The sequence below is a fragment of the Aotus nancymaae genome, unplaced genomic scaffold (genome assembly GCF_030222135.1).
Source record: "Aotus nancymaae isolate 86718 unplaced genomic scaffold, 86718_ANA_hifiasm-v0.15.2.pri h1tg000040l, whole genome shotgun sequence".
NCBI classification, from domain to species: Eukaryota; Metazoa; Chordata; class Mammalia; order Primates; family Aotidae; genus Aotus; species Aotus nancymaae.
The window spans coordinates 21,642,990-21,659,947 of NW_026988454.1; the positions used below are offsets into that span (position 1 = coordinate 21,642,990).

Below are 16,958 nucleotides of genomic sequence, written 5' to 3' on the forward strand. Positions count from 1 at the left end.
AATACCTCTGAATGTGGATGCCAAACATCCATCTCTGTTTCCTCATTTTATCATACAAACTCACATATTCTACTACCCCTACCACAGCACTTCAACCTCATCAAAATTCCAAATCCATTAACCTTCCTATTTTGTCCTTCCATCCTCCCTCTCGTTTCCTTCTTAGCCCAGCTTAGATTTCATAGTCTGTCTCTTAATTGCTTCTTGCAAACTCCTTAACTCGCTTGTGTTTTCCTGCTGTTAATGCTAGTTAAATCCAACCAGCTGCCTAATCCATGTCTACACCTGAGCACCTAAATATGGCCAAGAAAGACTCAGAACCTTGCTGAATGGTTTTCTTTAAAATTCGTGAGCACACATGCCAAAAGGGATATTCAATAGCACAAGGAAATTATACTACATCACCCCTGTAAGAAAATTTATTTCATTAATTATTAAATATAAATATTAAGAAATTATTTCATTAATTATTAAATGTAAATATTTCATTAGTTATTTCATCCTTACTCTTCCGTCTTCAAATTTCCAAACTACCAAAACCATACTTACTCCCTATTTCAACTTCGTTGTCATTTCATATTTTAATAAGAACAGATGATCAAAACTGAATAGAAACAGTCCATCAAAAACTAGTTCAGCCTCTCACTACAACATCTATAAATATTTATTCACAGGCATTTATATTATCTATCATCCTTTCTGTTGTAAATTTCAAGGTGTCTACTGCAGGTTAGAGCCAACCTCTGCTCACGGACACTAGATCCCATCACTTTTTGTCTATTCAAGGAGTTTCTCCTACAGTTGTTCTATCTCTTGGATAATCAATTTCTCCCTTCTATCAGTGTTAATCAAAAAGAAAAATACCCCTGACCTCATTTTCCCTCTTGAGTTACTGATACATTGCTCCTGTTTACAGCAACAATAGTTGCCTAGGTCAATGTATTTACTTCTTCCATTCTCTCCTTTTTGGCATTTTTTTTTCTCTTTTTTTTAGTTGAGATCTAATTGATACACAAAAACTGCACACATTTAATGTATACATCTTGATGAGTTTGGACATAGGCATACCCATCACCTCAGAATCTTATCAAAATCTTCTCTTGTCAATGTAAGTAATAATCTCCCTGTTTCCATGTCTTGTGATCTGTTGTCTCATCTTCATCAAGCACCCAGTTACATTCAACAGTTGGTCATACCCTCTGGAAACATTTTATTCTCTTTGTTTCTGCGATACAACTTCTCCTGTTTTCCTCACTTCACTGGTAACTCCTCAGTAGTTTGTTGGATTTTCCTTCTCTGCTCCAATTGTCATGCCAGGACTCAATCCTAGGAAATTTTGCCTTTTTCATCTATATTCTCACCATAAGTACTCCCACTCTGTCACATGCATTCACCACTGTTGAATCCCAAATATAGATCTTTAGACTGACCTGTCCCTTGGATCAACAGACTGGTTTACTTAATTGCCTACCTGAGGGTATCCAGTTATAGACACTTTAAATTTAACATATCTGAAATAGACCTTCTCTACCTTGCAAATCTACTTCTTTTAATACATGATGCCATTACCCACCAACTTGCGCAATAATGAAATTTTTAAACTATTTTTATTTCCATCTTTTTCTCACATTCCAGAACCATTCCTATAACCCTTATCTCTAACCCTAATCTTTTCTCTTTCCGCTATTTCAGCCTCTGCCACTCTAAACTGTGTCTTAGGTCAGGTTATTTAAAAACAGAGCCTGATATGAAGATTCTTGTTCGAGTAATTTATTGAGGAACAGAAACCAAAGAGAAGCAGGGAAGAACAGTAGGAGAGAGCTAAACAGAAACATCATTTAAGCTAAAGAATAGCTTCAGGCTGACAACACAATAAAATACTAGAGCATATTATACTAGAGAGTCAACCCCACCTCCAGGCAAGGGATCCCCTTGTCAGTCAATTATTGGCTAAGGTCCACGAGAAGGAAGACAAGATACAGCCTCCCAGGAAATAGGCAACTGGGACTGATAGAAGCCTACTTTCTTTCTTTTTTGAGCCTGAGTCTCACTCTGTTACCTAGGCTGTGGTTCAGTGGCACAATCTCAACTCACTGCAACCTCCACCTCCTGGGTTCAAGCAATTCTCCTCTCTCAGCCTCCTGAGCAGCTGGGATTAGAGGCATATGCCACCATGCCTGGCTAACTTTCGTATTTTTAGTAGAGACAGAATTTCACCATATTGATCAGGCTGGTGTCAGACTCCTGACCTCGGGTGATCCACCCACCTTGGCCTCCCAAAGGGCTGAGATTACAGCCATGAGCCACCATGCCCGGCCAACAGAAGCCTACTTTCACGGTAGCTAGGAGACTGGGACACCCAGCAGGTAAAGGGAATCTGGGTGGGCCAAGTATAGTATCCTCTACACCAAGTAAATATCAGCTCTTACCTAGACAAGTGCCCTAGGCTCCTGATTTGTCTCCCTGCATCCATTCTTGTTCTCAGTGATTGATTTCACACCTAGCAACCAGAGTAATCTGTTAAAGGGTAAATCAGATTTTGTCACTCCTTTACAGAAAGCTCCACTTGCACTCCAACATGCTTGGAATAAAACTGAAACTCCTTCCCCTGGACTACCAGGCTGTGCAGGGGCTTCTCCATAAAGCTGGAAAAGGTGTGGGAGGGGAAAGTGGAAAGAGATGAGGTTGGAGAAATTGGAAGGCTAACCCCATGAGCCTTTTCTCCCTTTCTATTAGGGAAATACCCCAAACTCATGCATGCTATTTCCATCACCTGAAAAGATGCTCTGCTACTGGGTGATCTTATCAGTCATATCATGAAAAAAAATCACCTCCTTTGAAAAGCCTTTCCTGATCAGTTAGCTTAAAGCAACCTCTAAGTAAATCCTGATCATTCCCCATACTTTTATCTCAAAATAGTCATGGGTCACTTTATCACAGGGATATCTTCTGAGAAATGTGTCGTTAGGTGATTTTGTCATTGTACGAACGTTGCAGTGTACTTCCACAAACATAGATGGCATAACCTACTATACGCCTGTGGTATATCAAATAGCCTATTGCTCCTAGGCTACAAACCTGGACAGCACGTTACTGTACTGAATACTTTAGGCAACTGTAACACAATGGTAAGTATTTGTGTATCTAAACACAGAAAAGATACAGCAAAAATACCATAGTATAATCTTACGGGACCACAATTATATATGCATGGCCCATTGTTTCCCAACATGTCATTATGTGGTGCATGACTGTACATATTACTGATTTTTTTGTTTATTTTTCTTTTTTCCCTAGAATGTAAGATTCATAAGAAAATATTCTGTGGCTTTTTCAGTGATGTACTCATGATAGTTCTAGATACTTAAATGCATAGCAAAGATGCATTTGTTGTGTCAGCCCAATAGAAAAATGGGCAAAAGTTATAAACAAAAGCAATTTAAACAAAATAAGTAAAAGTGGCTAACAGGCCTATGAAACAAATCACTGAACCTTATTTGTTATCAATAGAGTACCTTTAAAGTGTAGTATTATTTTTTCACCTATTAGAATGCTAGAAGTTCAAAGATTAACGATATTCAGTGTTGGGAAGGTAAAGTATATACACTGTTGGTGAAAGCAGTTCAAACTTTTGGTGCATAATTTGGCAGTAGTTTTCAAAAATTTTTAGGATAAACATCACGTAAATGCAGCAATTATTTAAGAAAATAATTGTAAAAATACGACAGCATTCTGAAAGGACTTAGGACTTAAATGTCAACATCAGTAAAAGTTTCAAGAGCATTGTAATTAAATCTAATAAGATGTTCCTATATTTTTCAAAAGAAGCTTTCTTATTTCTTGTAAGATTGAATGATCAAATTAATGCATATTTCACTTAATTCAACCACCTTCAGTGACATAATGCAGTCCAGTGAAGCCCAAAAGAAGCATTAATACATCACAAAATCCTCAGCTCCAAAGACTGTGGAAACACGTCACAACTCAAAAGAGAGGCATTGACTGATTACAAGAGAGAAAACCACACACAGCTGGCCAGCGAATGCCTTATTCATCTGCAGAGAGAGCACAAGGAAGGAAGTCAGATGCCACTTTCTCACAATAAATGCAGGTTCAGGAATCTGCAAGACATCACCAGCAGACTCTCTCAGCAAAAGTCACTGTCGGCCTGTCAGAAGATTATGTTACAAGGAGAATGAGTTTACTGCAGGGTGCCCACCCTTGGACTTCAATAAAAAAAGATTTTGCTCCTTTTTGAAAACACATGCAGGTTAAACAAACAAGAATGCTCTTTGCATTACAATAAGAAAATCCTTGCATTTTAAATCTAGTAAAGACCTTAGACATGCTCAGAAAAACAGCTTATAGACAAGGAAACTGAAGCACAAAGAGGTGAAATCGCTCACCAATGGGCATGAGGATTATTGGTATGAGAACTGGAACAGTTCTGTCCTGACTCTTAGGTTACTTCTTATTTCTGTTAGTAGCAAAAACCAATTAAACATGTATGTTTTTATAATCTAAAATGTCTGGATGAGTTAATTGGTTTCATGAAATGCTGATACCAATTTCTGTATTTATATGTTCTTGTTTGAACAGTAATACAGTAATTCTTTTTTTTCCTTCAACTTTTAAGTTCAGGGGTGCATGTGCAGGATATGCAGACTCTTTACATAGGTAAACGTGTTCCATGGGGTCTGCTGAACAGATCAACCCGTCACCTTGGTATTAAGCCCAGCATCCATTATCTGTTCTCCCAGATGCTTTCCCTCCCACCACCACTTCCCATGGCAGGCCCCAGTGTGTGTTGTTCCCCATCATGTGTCCATGTGTTCTCATCTAAATAGCAATTCTTAACTACAAATATTGAGAGAGAGCTGAGTATTATGCATTAGACTATGTTTAAACTGTCCATTTCTCTCACGATACCTAAAAGGATCCAAATTTACATATACATTTCTGTGAGTATAGTGCTAATGTAGAAAGCACCTGTACTTTTATCAATCTTTGTACTTTAAAAATTGTATTTGTACACATTATCTTATTTGATTCTCAAAACAACCCTGTTATACTCATCATATTGATGCCAATGCCTTGCTTATTGTCATCAAGGCCTATTTTGTGTGCTCTTTGTATATAACACTGTTATCAATATGTTATCAATATCATACACTGTTATCATATTGATACCATATTGATAACAGTGTTCAATGCAAAGAGCATACAAAATGAAAAGGAAACACCTCCCATTGAGCTTAACATTCTATTACTTTCATTTACTAAAAAGAGAACGAATGACATGATAAGGACAATACAAATGTCTAATAGAGGTCCTGTGGGTTGGAAATAAGGAAAACTGTCTAAAGAAAGTGCACTTGTTCTGGATCTTAAAATATAAACAGATTTTCCATAAATAGAAAGAAACTAGGAGACATGTGCTCTTTAGCTGTCTACCAGGTCATGAGCAAGCAATGTCAGGCTGAAGATAGTACACTCAGCCACGAGCCCACCCTCTGCCTTCCCCCAACCCCCTTCTGCCACTCAGGCCTCTTCCTGCCTTTTCTGGTTTGATGAATTTATCTAGATAATTCTCTGTATCTAGTATCTGTAGCCCTGAAAGAAAGTTGTGACTATATAAGAAAGTGTCCTATAATAAAACACTTAAGAAATAAAAAGACTGTGTAATTGTAAACGCTCAGGGCTGGTAGACAGCTGCATATTTTCTTTCAATTAGCAAACATTTTATTGAACTCTAACCTGAAAAATTCCCTGTGCTTTGCCCTTTAAGAGTTGCCAAGAAATGTTAGATATTGACTCTCCCTTCAATTTGAGGAAAATTTACTATGTGTCTGGCACTGGGATAAACACCTAAACATTTCATTTATTCATCATAACAACTCCATATAGAAGTTATAACCCCTCTTTTACAAGTGAGAATGTGGAAACTCAAAGAAATTAAGTAACTTGCCCAAAGGGACATGGCGGTGGATCTAGGATTTTAACTCGGAAGTTCTTGCTCCTAATCACCATTTTACACTGCTTCCTTCGTGGACTTAAAGTATAGCTGTAGAGGCATGACATAAGCACGCAAAACACAGCAGCAGTACTGAGCCACATGTGCTACATGAGAAATAAAAAATACCATCATCCTAGGTTTTAGGATAAGAGAGCAGAGACAATCAGAGAACACTCCTTCAGAAAAGTAAGAATGGAAATGGGCCTTGATGACTATAAGCAAGGCATTGGCGTTCAGGGTGAATGGGAGTAAATGTGAATCCATAAGAGGTATTTTTAGAGGTAGTGAGTAGAGAGGTCCCACTGGAGCAGAAGGTTCATGATTTACAGAATGACACTCTGTCTAAAGATCTCTAGTGAGGCCTCTGGCATACCCCTATAAGACTGCAACATGGTAATGTGCTATATGTTGCTGCACTGTAGCAGATTTTATAACATACTTTATCACTATTAAATGCTGCTAAAACCTAGAGAGCATGAGAGAAAGGGAAGAGCAGCGTCCAACAAAGTCCATAACATATAAAATTTAATATGCTGAAAATTTTTAGTTTTTATCTTGGTTACGTGACAACAAGATGTACAGAAGGTAGGTTATATCAAGATATGGTCTAAAACTAAGCTTATAAACAGAACTAATGGGATATTTATGAAGGAGGACACATGGAGCTTACAAAGAAATCCTATTACTTGAATAATGATAAAAGTATTTTAAAATAATAGAAGTGGGTATTATTGTTTATACCAGGGTAAAGTTAAGATAGGCACTGAAAAGGGGGTAAAAATGGGAACTAACTCAGGAGAGAGAAAATAATGGCTACAACTCTTGAGTTTTCTAAAGTATGTATGATTCTGAAAAGTCAGACAATAATTATCCAATCAGAAAAATAGAAACTTATTCATAAAAATTGATTTATAGTGACAGGGTGGCAAGTTTCATTGAGCCATCAAATAGATGGTATTGCATTTTATAATCAACTGTAGGACTGCCATCATGGCAAAAAAGTAGGCACTGAAAACTAGGCTTTATATATTTTTTTGAACTCCTAAAATATTGGGGATATATTTAAGAAACAATCTGAGCTCCATTTGGTAGCTCAAGTAACATTTCAGCCATCATGTAGCTCTTAGTTCAAATCCTGTTATTGCATTTTCAAATACTTTCTTGGTCAAACGACTGTCTTCGACATCGCTCATTCCTGCATATTTACACATCAGTTATACCCAGAGAAACATTCATAGAGAAAATATGTAGATATTTGCACACTTTCATTAAAAACGAATGCTTTCACTTTGGAAAATTCACTATCTTTTACTCTAGACACCCTTAATTCCTGCCTTATTTCATGTAGTTTCTCTTAATCTCCTGTGATGAATCCATTCCTGATCGGGTCCCTTGGGTCACAGATTGCTCTCTGTCAACTGACTACTTTGCCTCTGGGACATCTTGGACAATCAAGAGAACGTCCATTTTAAAAAACATTTATGGGAAAGTCTTTATTTCTCCTTCATATTTGAAGTATAATTTCACTGGGAGGAATGGATAAAGAGTGTGTGTGTGTGTGTGTGTGTGTGTGCATGTGTGTGTATACACACACAGAAAGGAATATTATTTAGCCATTAAAAAGTAAAACCTGTCATTTGCAACAACATGGATAGAACTGGAACACATTAAGTTAACTGAAATAAGCCAGGCATACTAAAGTTGTGCATATTCTCACTCATTTGTGGGAGCTAAAAGTTCATTCTCATGAAGATAGAGTAGAAGGATGGTGACAAGAGGCTGGGAGTGGTAATGGGGAGAGAAGATAAAGAGGGATTGGTTAACGAGTACAAAAATAGATAAAAGAAATAATATCTACTTTAGTAGCACCATAGGGTGACTATAGTTAACAAAAATTATTGTATATTTCAAAAAAAACTAGAAAAGTAAAATTGGAATCTTCCTAACAAAGAAATGATCAATGGCTGAGGTAATGAATATCCCAAGTACCCAGATTTGAACACTGTACATTGTATGCCTATGTCAAAATATCACATGTATCCCATAAATATGGGCAACTATTATGTATCCAAAAAATGAAAATAAAAATTTTTAAAAATAAGTAATAAAAGGTAAAACAAAAATGAAAATTTCTGTAAATAAAATTGATTTCATAGCACCATCTAAAAACTATTGCAATACTCTACATCTGTAACTATCAGGAAATTCTACTTTTTGACCTACACTTCTTATGATAAAATCTAAATTTGTTTCCTCTTTATTCTTAGTGGAGACAGATAACAGCTGGTTTAAATTCTTTTTTGAGGAGAGGAGAGGTGGTCTTTCTGGAAGTCATAATTCAGATTTCTCTTCTCCCAGCAGAGAAACAACCTCTATTACTTTTACTTTTCCTGGCAACCTTTTAATTTATTCAGTTTTGTTCTGCCACTTAATACCTAGAAAATGTTATGGGTTTCCTGCCTCCATCTAAACATCTGCTGAGTCCTCTAACACAGTCAGCATGATAGGTCTGGTCAGTCAGAGGTGAGTGAATCATCACCTGCCCCAGTGTTCCCAGGTGGTAGCATGGAAAGAAATTTATATGCAAGGTCAGTGAAGGAACTGCCTCACACAGGGCAGTCATGGAGAACAATAGAATCTCTCTTACTAGCAATTTTCCAGCTTGGGTAGGCACAAGTATAGCACCCAAGTCGAAGAAGGAGATGTACTACAAATCAGGTGTTTTCTTTAGGTAATAGGATAGAACCCAAGTAATCGTTGTCCTCTTGCTTCATTGTGTTCTCAGCATCGTGTTCCCATTGTGCCTTGCAGCTAAATGACTGAGAGAATGAGACTTGGAGGCAGATCAACCTGGTTTGAATCCCTGCATCCTCAATAAAGAGTTGGATAACCTTAAAGTATTTTCTTTTATAAGTTTTGGTCCTTTTGTGTAAAATGGAGGTCATAATGCATATCTGAAAAATTCATCATGATTAGTAAATTATGTGTGGTAATGACTTAAATTTCCCAGAACAAAGAAAAGTGCAGGGAATATTGTCTATGTCTTTGTACAGCTGTAGAATCTAAAAGTGGACATAAGACGTTAGCATTGACCCAAAAGCTTCAGTTTTATGCCCATGTTCCTATTTATAAAACCCAGCTCGTGATTGTTTCTTTACTGCAGTGCTTCACTGTCCCCTCATGGTCACCTTGTGTCCAGGTTGTCCCTATATTTTTTCTGCCACATTTGCACAAAGCAAGTCCTTCTCTTTTTATTTTGGAGCTTTTAGTATTTAGGTTTAAAAAATGCATGAAAGTTACATTTATCTATGTCCAGTCTCTGTCATTGAGTCTTCTTTAAGTTACAAACACTCATGCCTCATTGTATCCATTTCAGAGCTTCATACAATGACCCACTTCATTGATTCTCTAACTTCAGTCAGCTATTTATGAAATGGAGAAAGAAGTTAAGAGAAGACCGGATCTAAGTGGTATAAAAATCCAAAAGGAGATCATCATTTTTGGAAAAAACAGCATTTCCCACTGAGATTTCCACGTGCAAGAAACAAGTTCACAGAAGCAATTCTATCTGACATGCTATCCATACCTATGTGGTATTGGTATATAATCAAAAACAGGAAGGTTGTATATACAACAACGAGTTCAGAAAAAGTACCTCTAAATTACGTACACACACACATGCACAGACACAAAAATCCATATATACTTGTTAATGATAATACCCAGTGTTGGCAAGAGTTCATGTTAAAGGTGTAACAAATTTTCCTCATCTTTTTGATAAAAATTGGTAATGTTAATATCAGTGCTATGAAGTATGTTAAATTATGTTCATATCCTTTGACTCAGAAAATAATTTCTTTGTCCACCAAGTTTTAGTCACAAAAATCATCACAGAACATATTGGAAATCAAAAACAGAAAACAATTTGTGTCCAACCACAGGAGGTTGGTATGTATTTATAAAAATAATTCATGAAAGCATTTTCAAGGATGAATAAAATTGTATTAAATGTCAGGGGAAATATTTATGTCATATTTTTCAGTGCCAAAATGGTTTAAAATAGAATGCAAAATATAAATCCAATTTTTAAAAATTGGATTTATATCAAATAAAAATAAAAATATATCATGTTTAAACATAGAGAAAGTTTAAAGAACAAACATAAAAATGTTAACAATAGTTTTATTTAAATGATGGAATCATATGTAATTGTGTTTTTATATTTTTAATATTTTTGGTTTCCAAGTTATCTACAATAATCAGGTATTGATTGGTTAATATAAATAATTTTGAAATAAAAATACATAGGGATGAAAACTGAATGTTATGTCAAGCACAGCCATTATAGGGTATTTGGGAAATTTTTCCAGAAGGGAATTGAACCTCTCATAATGCCTACATAACAATTTTTCTCCCTAAAGGAAATAAGAAATACTAATGTAGCGACTGCCCTTAAGTAAAGTTGGCCATAGGCTATGTGCCACTTTCTGGGATATCTACGTACTTAGATTAAAAGTATGTAGTAATGGATACTTGATAGAAATCCTGAAATCTGATGTGAGTGTCCCTAATTTTCTAAAGAAGCAATTTGTCTTCTCTTTTTATTTTTCTTTCTTTTCTTTTTTTAAGTTAAAGGCTCAATGAGACTGAGTTTGGGAGATATAGATTTAATGATCTACTGAGCCTCTGCATTAAGAAAAGATATACAGGACTCAGGACACCCTCTCTGTTTGCTGTACATTTCCTACAAGGGCTAGGATGCAGGCCTGGTCACCTCTTCTCTAATACAAGGAACCTATCCTTCAGGTTGAGGACAGGATGGCTTGCTCATAGAGGACTTCCCTTTAGGCAAAGGACTAGAAGCAGAGGGAGTAATTATTTTAACAGGAAATAATGCTGAATAAAACCTGTTTCACCAGCTCCTGTGTCTTGGTATTCTGAACATTCTGTCTCACTAAAGTTAAAAGAAATTAAAGTATGACTTGTCCAGAGAGGATAAGAAAAACTAATGCTTGTGATCCTAAAATGATGATATAATGTGAACACTAGCACTTATGGAGACCTTATATCTTAATTATCATTCTTTCATCTTTTTTATTTTGTCATAATTCTCTCCACTTGCAGAGGAAACTGAGGACTAGAGAACTTAAGTAACTTGCCCAAATACTGTCAGAGCTAGGATTCGAACTCAGATGTGTCTTACTCTAAAGCTGACAGCTCTTAATTACTTACCTACAACACGTTCTATGTTTCAGACTCTGGTAGTTTTCTATATATTACGTACTCCTCTGTTCTTCTTTTGTTTGTAGTGACTGGGCATAGCCAAAAACACCTACCTGCCCAGATGCCCTTGTAACCAGAGAAGCAAAGTGACCCAGTTCCAGGCAATGAGATTTAAGCAGAAGTTTCAAGTGAAGCTTCTGGGAAATTTTTGAAAAAGTCAGATGGCAGATGGTCTGCTTCTTAAGCCTTTTGTCTCTTCTTTTTTTAGCCAGTAAATGGACCTGAGCCTGGAGGTGTAGCAGCCATGTGGTAACAATGAAGGGTCAAATATGCAGACTGTATTAGTTTGTTTTCTGTTGCTCATAAAAGAATACCTGAAAATGGGTAATTTATAAAGAAAAGGAACTTATTTCTTAAAGTATGGAGTCTGAGAAGTCCAAGATCTACAGTGAGCATCTTGTGAGAGACTCCTTATGGGTGGAGACTCACTTCCATGTCCCAAAGTTGGCACCAGGCAACACACAGTGAGTAATTTGTGTGTGCCCATGTGTTAACATGCTAGGTCAGGCTTAATCGATTCATGAGCGTAGACCCCTCTTAATCCAATCACCTCTTAAATGCTTTACCTCTCAATACTTCCACATTGGAGATTGTTTCAACATAGTTTTAGAGGGGATGTTCAAACAATAACTTTCCACCATGGTCCCCAAAACTCATGTCCTTCACAAATACCTTCATTCCAATCCCATGACCCCAAAGTCTTAATTCATTCCAACACCAACTCAAAAGTCCAAAGTCTAGAATTTCATCTGGAAACATGCGAAATCAAAGCAGGTTATCTAATTTCAAGATACAATGGGCAAATATTCACATTTTTAAAAGAAATAGGCCAAAAGAACGTGATAAGAGGCCCCAGGAAAGTCTGAAACCCAAGACAGCAGACATTAAATCTTTAGACTCCAGAATAATCTCCTTTAACTATATGTCCAGAGTCCTTTGCACACTGGTAAGGGGGTTGGGCCCCAAGGCCTAGGGCAGCCCTGGCCCTATGACGTGACTGGGCTCAGTGTGTTTAGCTGTCCAAGGCTGGCATTGCACACTGGTAGCTCTATAGTTCTGAAGTCTCAGTGGCAGTCCCACTCCCTTGATTCCACTAGGCATTGCCCTAGTGAGTACTCTCTACAAAAGCTCTGACCCAACATTTCTGTTCATTATTATTCTAGTGGGATATCTCTACAGTGCTTCTACCCCTGTGACAAGTATATGCCTTAGCTCCTGGATTTCCAGGACATTCTGTAGAACCTATGTGGAGGATACCAAGCCACCACAGCTCTTGCTTTCTGCAAGCTTACAGAATTAGTACCACATGGATGCCACCAAGGTTTACAACTTACATTTACCAGAGCTTCAGTGCAAGCTGTATCTTGGGCCACTTGAGCCATGGCTGGGCAGCTGAGCACTGTGCTTGGGGGACAGGGAGTAGAGTCTTGATGTGGCCCTGGGCAGGTTGCTCATAGATATCGCCATAGGCCTGTCCCCTGGAAATATTCTGCTCTTCTAGGCTTCTCGGTCTCTGATGGTGGTACAGCCTAAAAGATATCTGAAACACCTTTGTGGTCTTTCTTCCTTTGTCTTGAGGAGTAGCAACCAGCTTCCATCTGTGCTAATATCTTCAGCATATGGTTGATGAGCTACAACCTTGGTTTCTTCTCCTGAACATACTTTTACACTCTTTATGTGGCCAAGGTGAGAGTTTTCCAAATCTTTTCACTCTGTTTCCCTTTTAATTATGTATTTTGTCTTTAAATCATTTTCTCTTCCTGAATATCAGCATTAGCAGACAAAAGCAACCATGAAGCTTCTTCTGTTTTGCTTAGAAATTTGTTCTGACAGATACTCTAGATCATCACTCTTAAGTTTGACTTTCCACAAAGCTCTTGGGCATGAACACAGTTCTACCACAATCTTTGCCAATCTATGACAAGGATAGCCTTTACTCCAGTTTCCTAATCTTTTTCTTCAGTTTCACTGGAAATTTTAATGCAATGGTCTTTACAGTCCATGTTTCTTTTATCATTCTAGTCATAACCCTAAACCAACCTCTAAGGAGTATCAAATTTTACCCATCTCTTGTCTTCTAAGCCCTCATCAGAATCACTATTAATGATTAGTTCATAAAAACACAGGCCTTTCTAGCCTGCTTCTCTAAACTCTTCCTGTCTCTTATCTAGTTCTAAAGTCATGTCTACATTTTCAGGCAGTCATTATTAGCAACAACCCCACTCCTGGTACCAGTTCTCTGTCGTAGTCTGTTTTTTATTGCTTATAACAAAATATCTAAAACTGAATAATTAATAAATGGAATTTGTTTCTTCTAGTGATGGATACTGAGAAGTTCAAGGTTGAGGAGCATCACCTGCTGAGAGCCTTGTTGCTGGTGGGGACATTGCAGAGTCCTGAGGCAGCACAGGGCATCACATGGTAAAGAGATTGAATGTGCTGGCTCAAGTCTCTCTTCTTCTTATAAAGCCACCAGCCACTCCCATCATAACCCAAATAAAATATGTACGCTGAAGTTCTAAACCGCAGTGTAGCTGTATTTAGAGATAAGTCCTGTAAAAAAGTAATTAAGGTTAAACGGCATCATAAGGGTGGGGCCCTGATCCAGTAAGATTAGAAGCCTTCTAAGAAGAGACACCAAAGTGCTCACACTCTTTATGAGACATGTTAGGGCACAGCAAGTGGTAGCCATCTGCAAGTCAGGAATAGAGCTCTCACCAGACACCAACTTTTCTGGAAACTTGATCTTGTACTCCCCAGTCTCCATATAGTGAGAAAATAAGTTTCTGTGGTTTAAGCTTCCTAGTCTGTAATAATTTTGTTATGGTAGCCCAAGTAGGCCAATACAATATGATATTTCACAATAAAATTTTCAGAATGAGAGCCGGGAGTCTTGACTGCTTCTAACTAGCTATAACCTTGAGCTGTGTATCATTCTGTCTTCTTTATTCATGTTCAAAATACAGGGTTTGTACTAGGAGATCTCTAAGGTTTCTTATAGCATAAGCATTTGGTGATTCTAGAGCAATATGAATCAGCACTCTTTCATAATCTAGAGCTTCATGTCAAAACATTTTTCATATTCTCAGTATTCAAAGTAAGCACCTGCTTAGCAGATTTTTTTTTCAACAGCTTTTTTCTTTCCCAATCCGACTTATTTTACAAGTGTATTACTGTAGGGAAGGAGAAAGCATTTGTTGTGCAATCACTTAAAATGTAACTTGCCTGCAGATTCATTTTTGCCAATATTCATTTTTAGTTATGCAGTCACTGAAAAACAGGGAACAAGATACTGCCCTGCAGAAACAGCCAACATATGATAAAACAAGCCCACTTCCAGAACAAGCTCATTAGGTGAACCTGAACTAATAGAAAGACATACTGCCCAGCATCATTGGACTGGCATTCATCAGGATCCAGCTGTTCTCTTACCCCTCCAAGTGCTACTTTTAGCCACCTTATGCTCGGTGGAATCAATTCAACCCTATTACTAAGCTCTCAGTCTCCTCCTATTTAACCCCACTTTTTATATCTTTTACATCATCAGTACAAAATAACATTTAGCTAAGTCAAAATAGATTTTACCCAAGGTCAAAAGGAAATCAGGGTATAGAAAAAAAGTTTCCTTTAATTCAAAGAATATGAGAACCTCTTGCAGTAAATGTAGCGAATTTAAAAGCCCTTGGAGAAACCATTTCCTTGAAGGAAAGGACCCAGTCCTGGCAGGCTTTATTACCTGCTGACTAAAGAGCCCTTGGGCCCTGAATAATCAGCAGTGGTAGCAAGGTAGTACACACCATGGACCTTGGGTGAGACTGAGATATGCTGGCTTCGAGTGTGACCCAGCACATTCCCAGCTGTGGTGTCTATGGTGGGAGACTCCTTTCCTTGAGAAATGCAGAGAGAAAAGTAAAGGGGATGTTGTGTTGCAACTTAAGTACCTGCTTGGCCACAGTGGGGTAGGGTACCAAGCAGGCTGTGGGGTCACCAATTCCAGGCCTTAGTTCTTGAGTGGCATTTCTCGATCTTCCCTTGGTGAGAAGGGAGCCCACTGCCCTAAAAGGGTGAGTCTCAGGCCTAACATAATTCACCACAAGCTGACTGAAGAGCTGTAGCGCTTGAGTGAACGTAGGCAGTAGCCTGGCAGTACTCCCTACAGGCCTGTGGTGGTGTCCACGACGAGTAACTCTTCTGCTTGTGGAAAGGAAGAGTAGAGTGGGAAAGACTTTGTCTTGTGGCTTGGATGCCAGCACAGCTGGAATAGACTACAAAACAAGGTAAATTCCTAAGGTCTCTAACTCTAGGCCCTGCCATCTAGATGGCATCTCTGGACCCACCCAGGCCTGGGGGAGCTCATCACTCTGAAGGGAAGGACACAGCCTGACTTGCTTTGTCACCTGCCAATTGTGAGCCCAGCAAACATAGGCAGTAACCAAGTAGTAGTTACAGTGGGTCTTGTGTGAGTTCCACACTGCTGTGCTGGCTTCAGGTCTGACCCAGCATAATTGCAGTGGTGGTGACCACAGGGGTGCTTGTGTGACCTCTCCCACAGCTCCAGACAACTCAGCACAGAAAGAGAGATTCTATTTGTTTGGGAGAAAGTAAGAGAAATAAAAAGAGTTTCTAAAAAAAAAAAAAAAAGAGTTTCTTACTGGTAATCAGAGAATTCTTTCAGATCTTATCCAAGGTGGTACCTCTATGAGGTGGTACTTCTATGAGAGCCATAGTGTTACTGGGCTCAAGGTGTCCTCTAATGCAGGCACGGCTGCAATGACCAAAATCTTATATAACAACACCCAAGTCTCTTTGAATACCAGAAAAGCCTTCCTAAGAAAGACAGGGACATATAAGCCAAGACCATGAAGACTACAATATCTATCTCTTCAATACCCAGCCACCGATAAAAATCCACAAGCATTAAGACTATCCAGGAAAACATGACCTCATCAAATGAACTAAATAAGGCATCAGGAACCAATCCTGGAGCAACAGAAATAATGTGACCTTTTCGACAGAGAATTCCAAGTAGCAATTTTGAGGAAACTCAATGAAATTCAGTGTAACATAGAGTAGAAATTCAAAATCCTATCAGACAAATTTAATGAAGAGATTGAAATAATTTAAAAGAATCAAGCAAAATTTGAGTTGAAAATGTAATTGACATGCCAAACAATGCATCGGAGTCTCTTAATAGCAGAACTGAACAAACAGAAGAAAGAATTTATTAGCTTCAAGACAGATTATTTGAAAACACATGGTCAGAGCAGACAAACAAATAAAAAACAATGAAGCATGCCAAAAGATCTAGAACATAGTCTCAAAAAGGCAAATATAAGAGTTTTGGGCCTTAAAGAAGGGGTAGAGAAAGAGGTAGGGGTATAAAGTTTATTCCAAGGGATATTATCAGAAAACTTCCCACACCAAGAGAAAGATATTAACATTCAAGTACAAGAAATTTATAGAACACCTAGCAGATTTAACTCAAAGAAGACTACTTCAAGGCATTTAACAATCAAATTCCTAAGGGTCAAGGGAAAAAAATCCTAAAACCAGCAAGAGAAAAAAAATAAAAACTAGTAATATACAATGGAGCCCCAATATGTCTGGCAGCAGACTTTTCAGTGGAAACATTACTGGCCAGGAAAGAGTTTCATGACAT

General features: G+C 37.9%; 1 protein-coding gene across 6 annotated transcripts in view; it reads right to left on the bottom strand.

Annotated features, from left to right (window-relative positions):
• Nucleotides 1-16,958, bottom strand: part of GRM1 (glutamate metabotropic receptor 1) — a 419,903-nt gene that overhangs the window by 290,322 nt on the left and 112,623 nt on the right. The window lies entirely within an intron of this gene.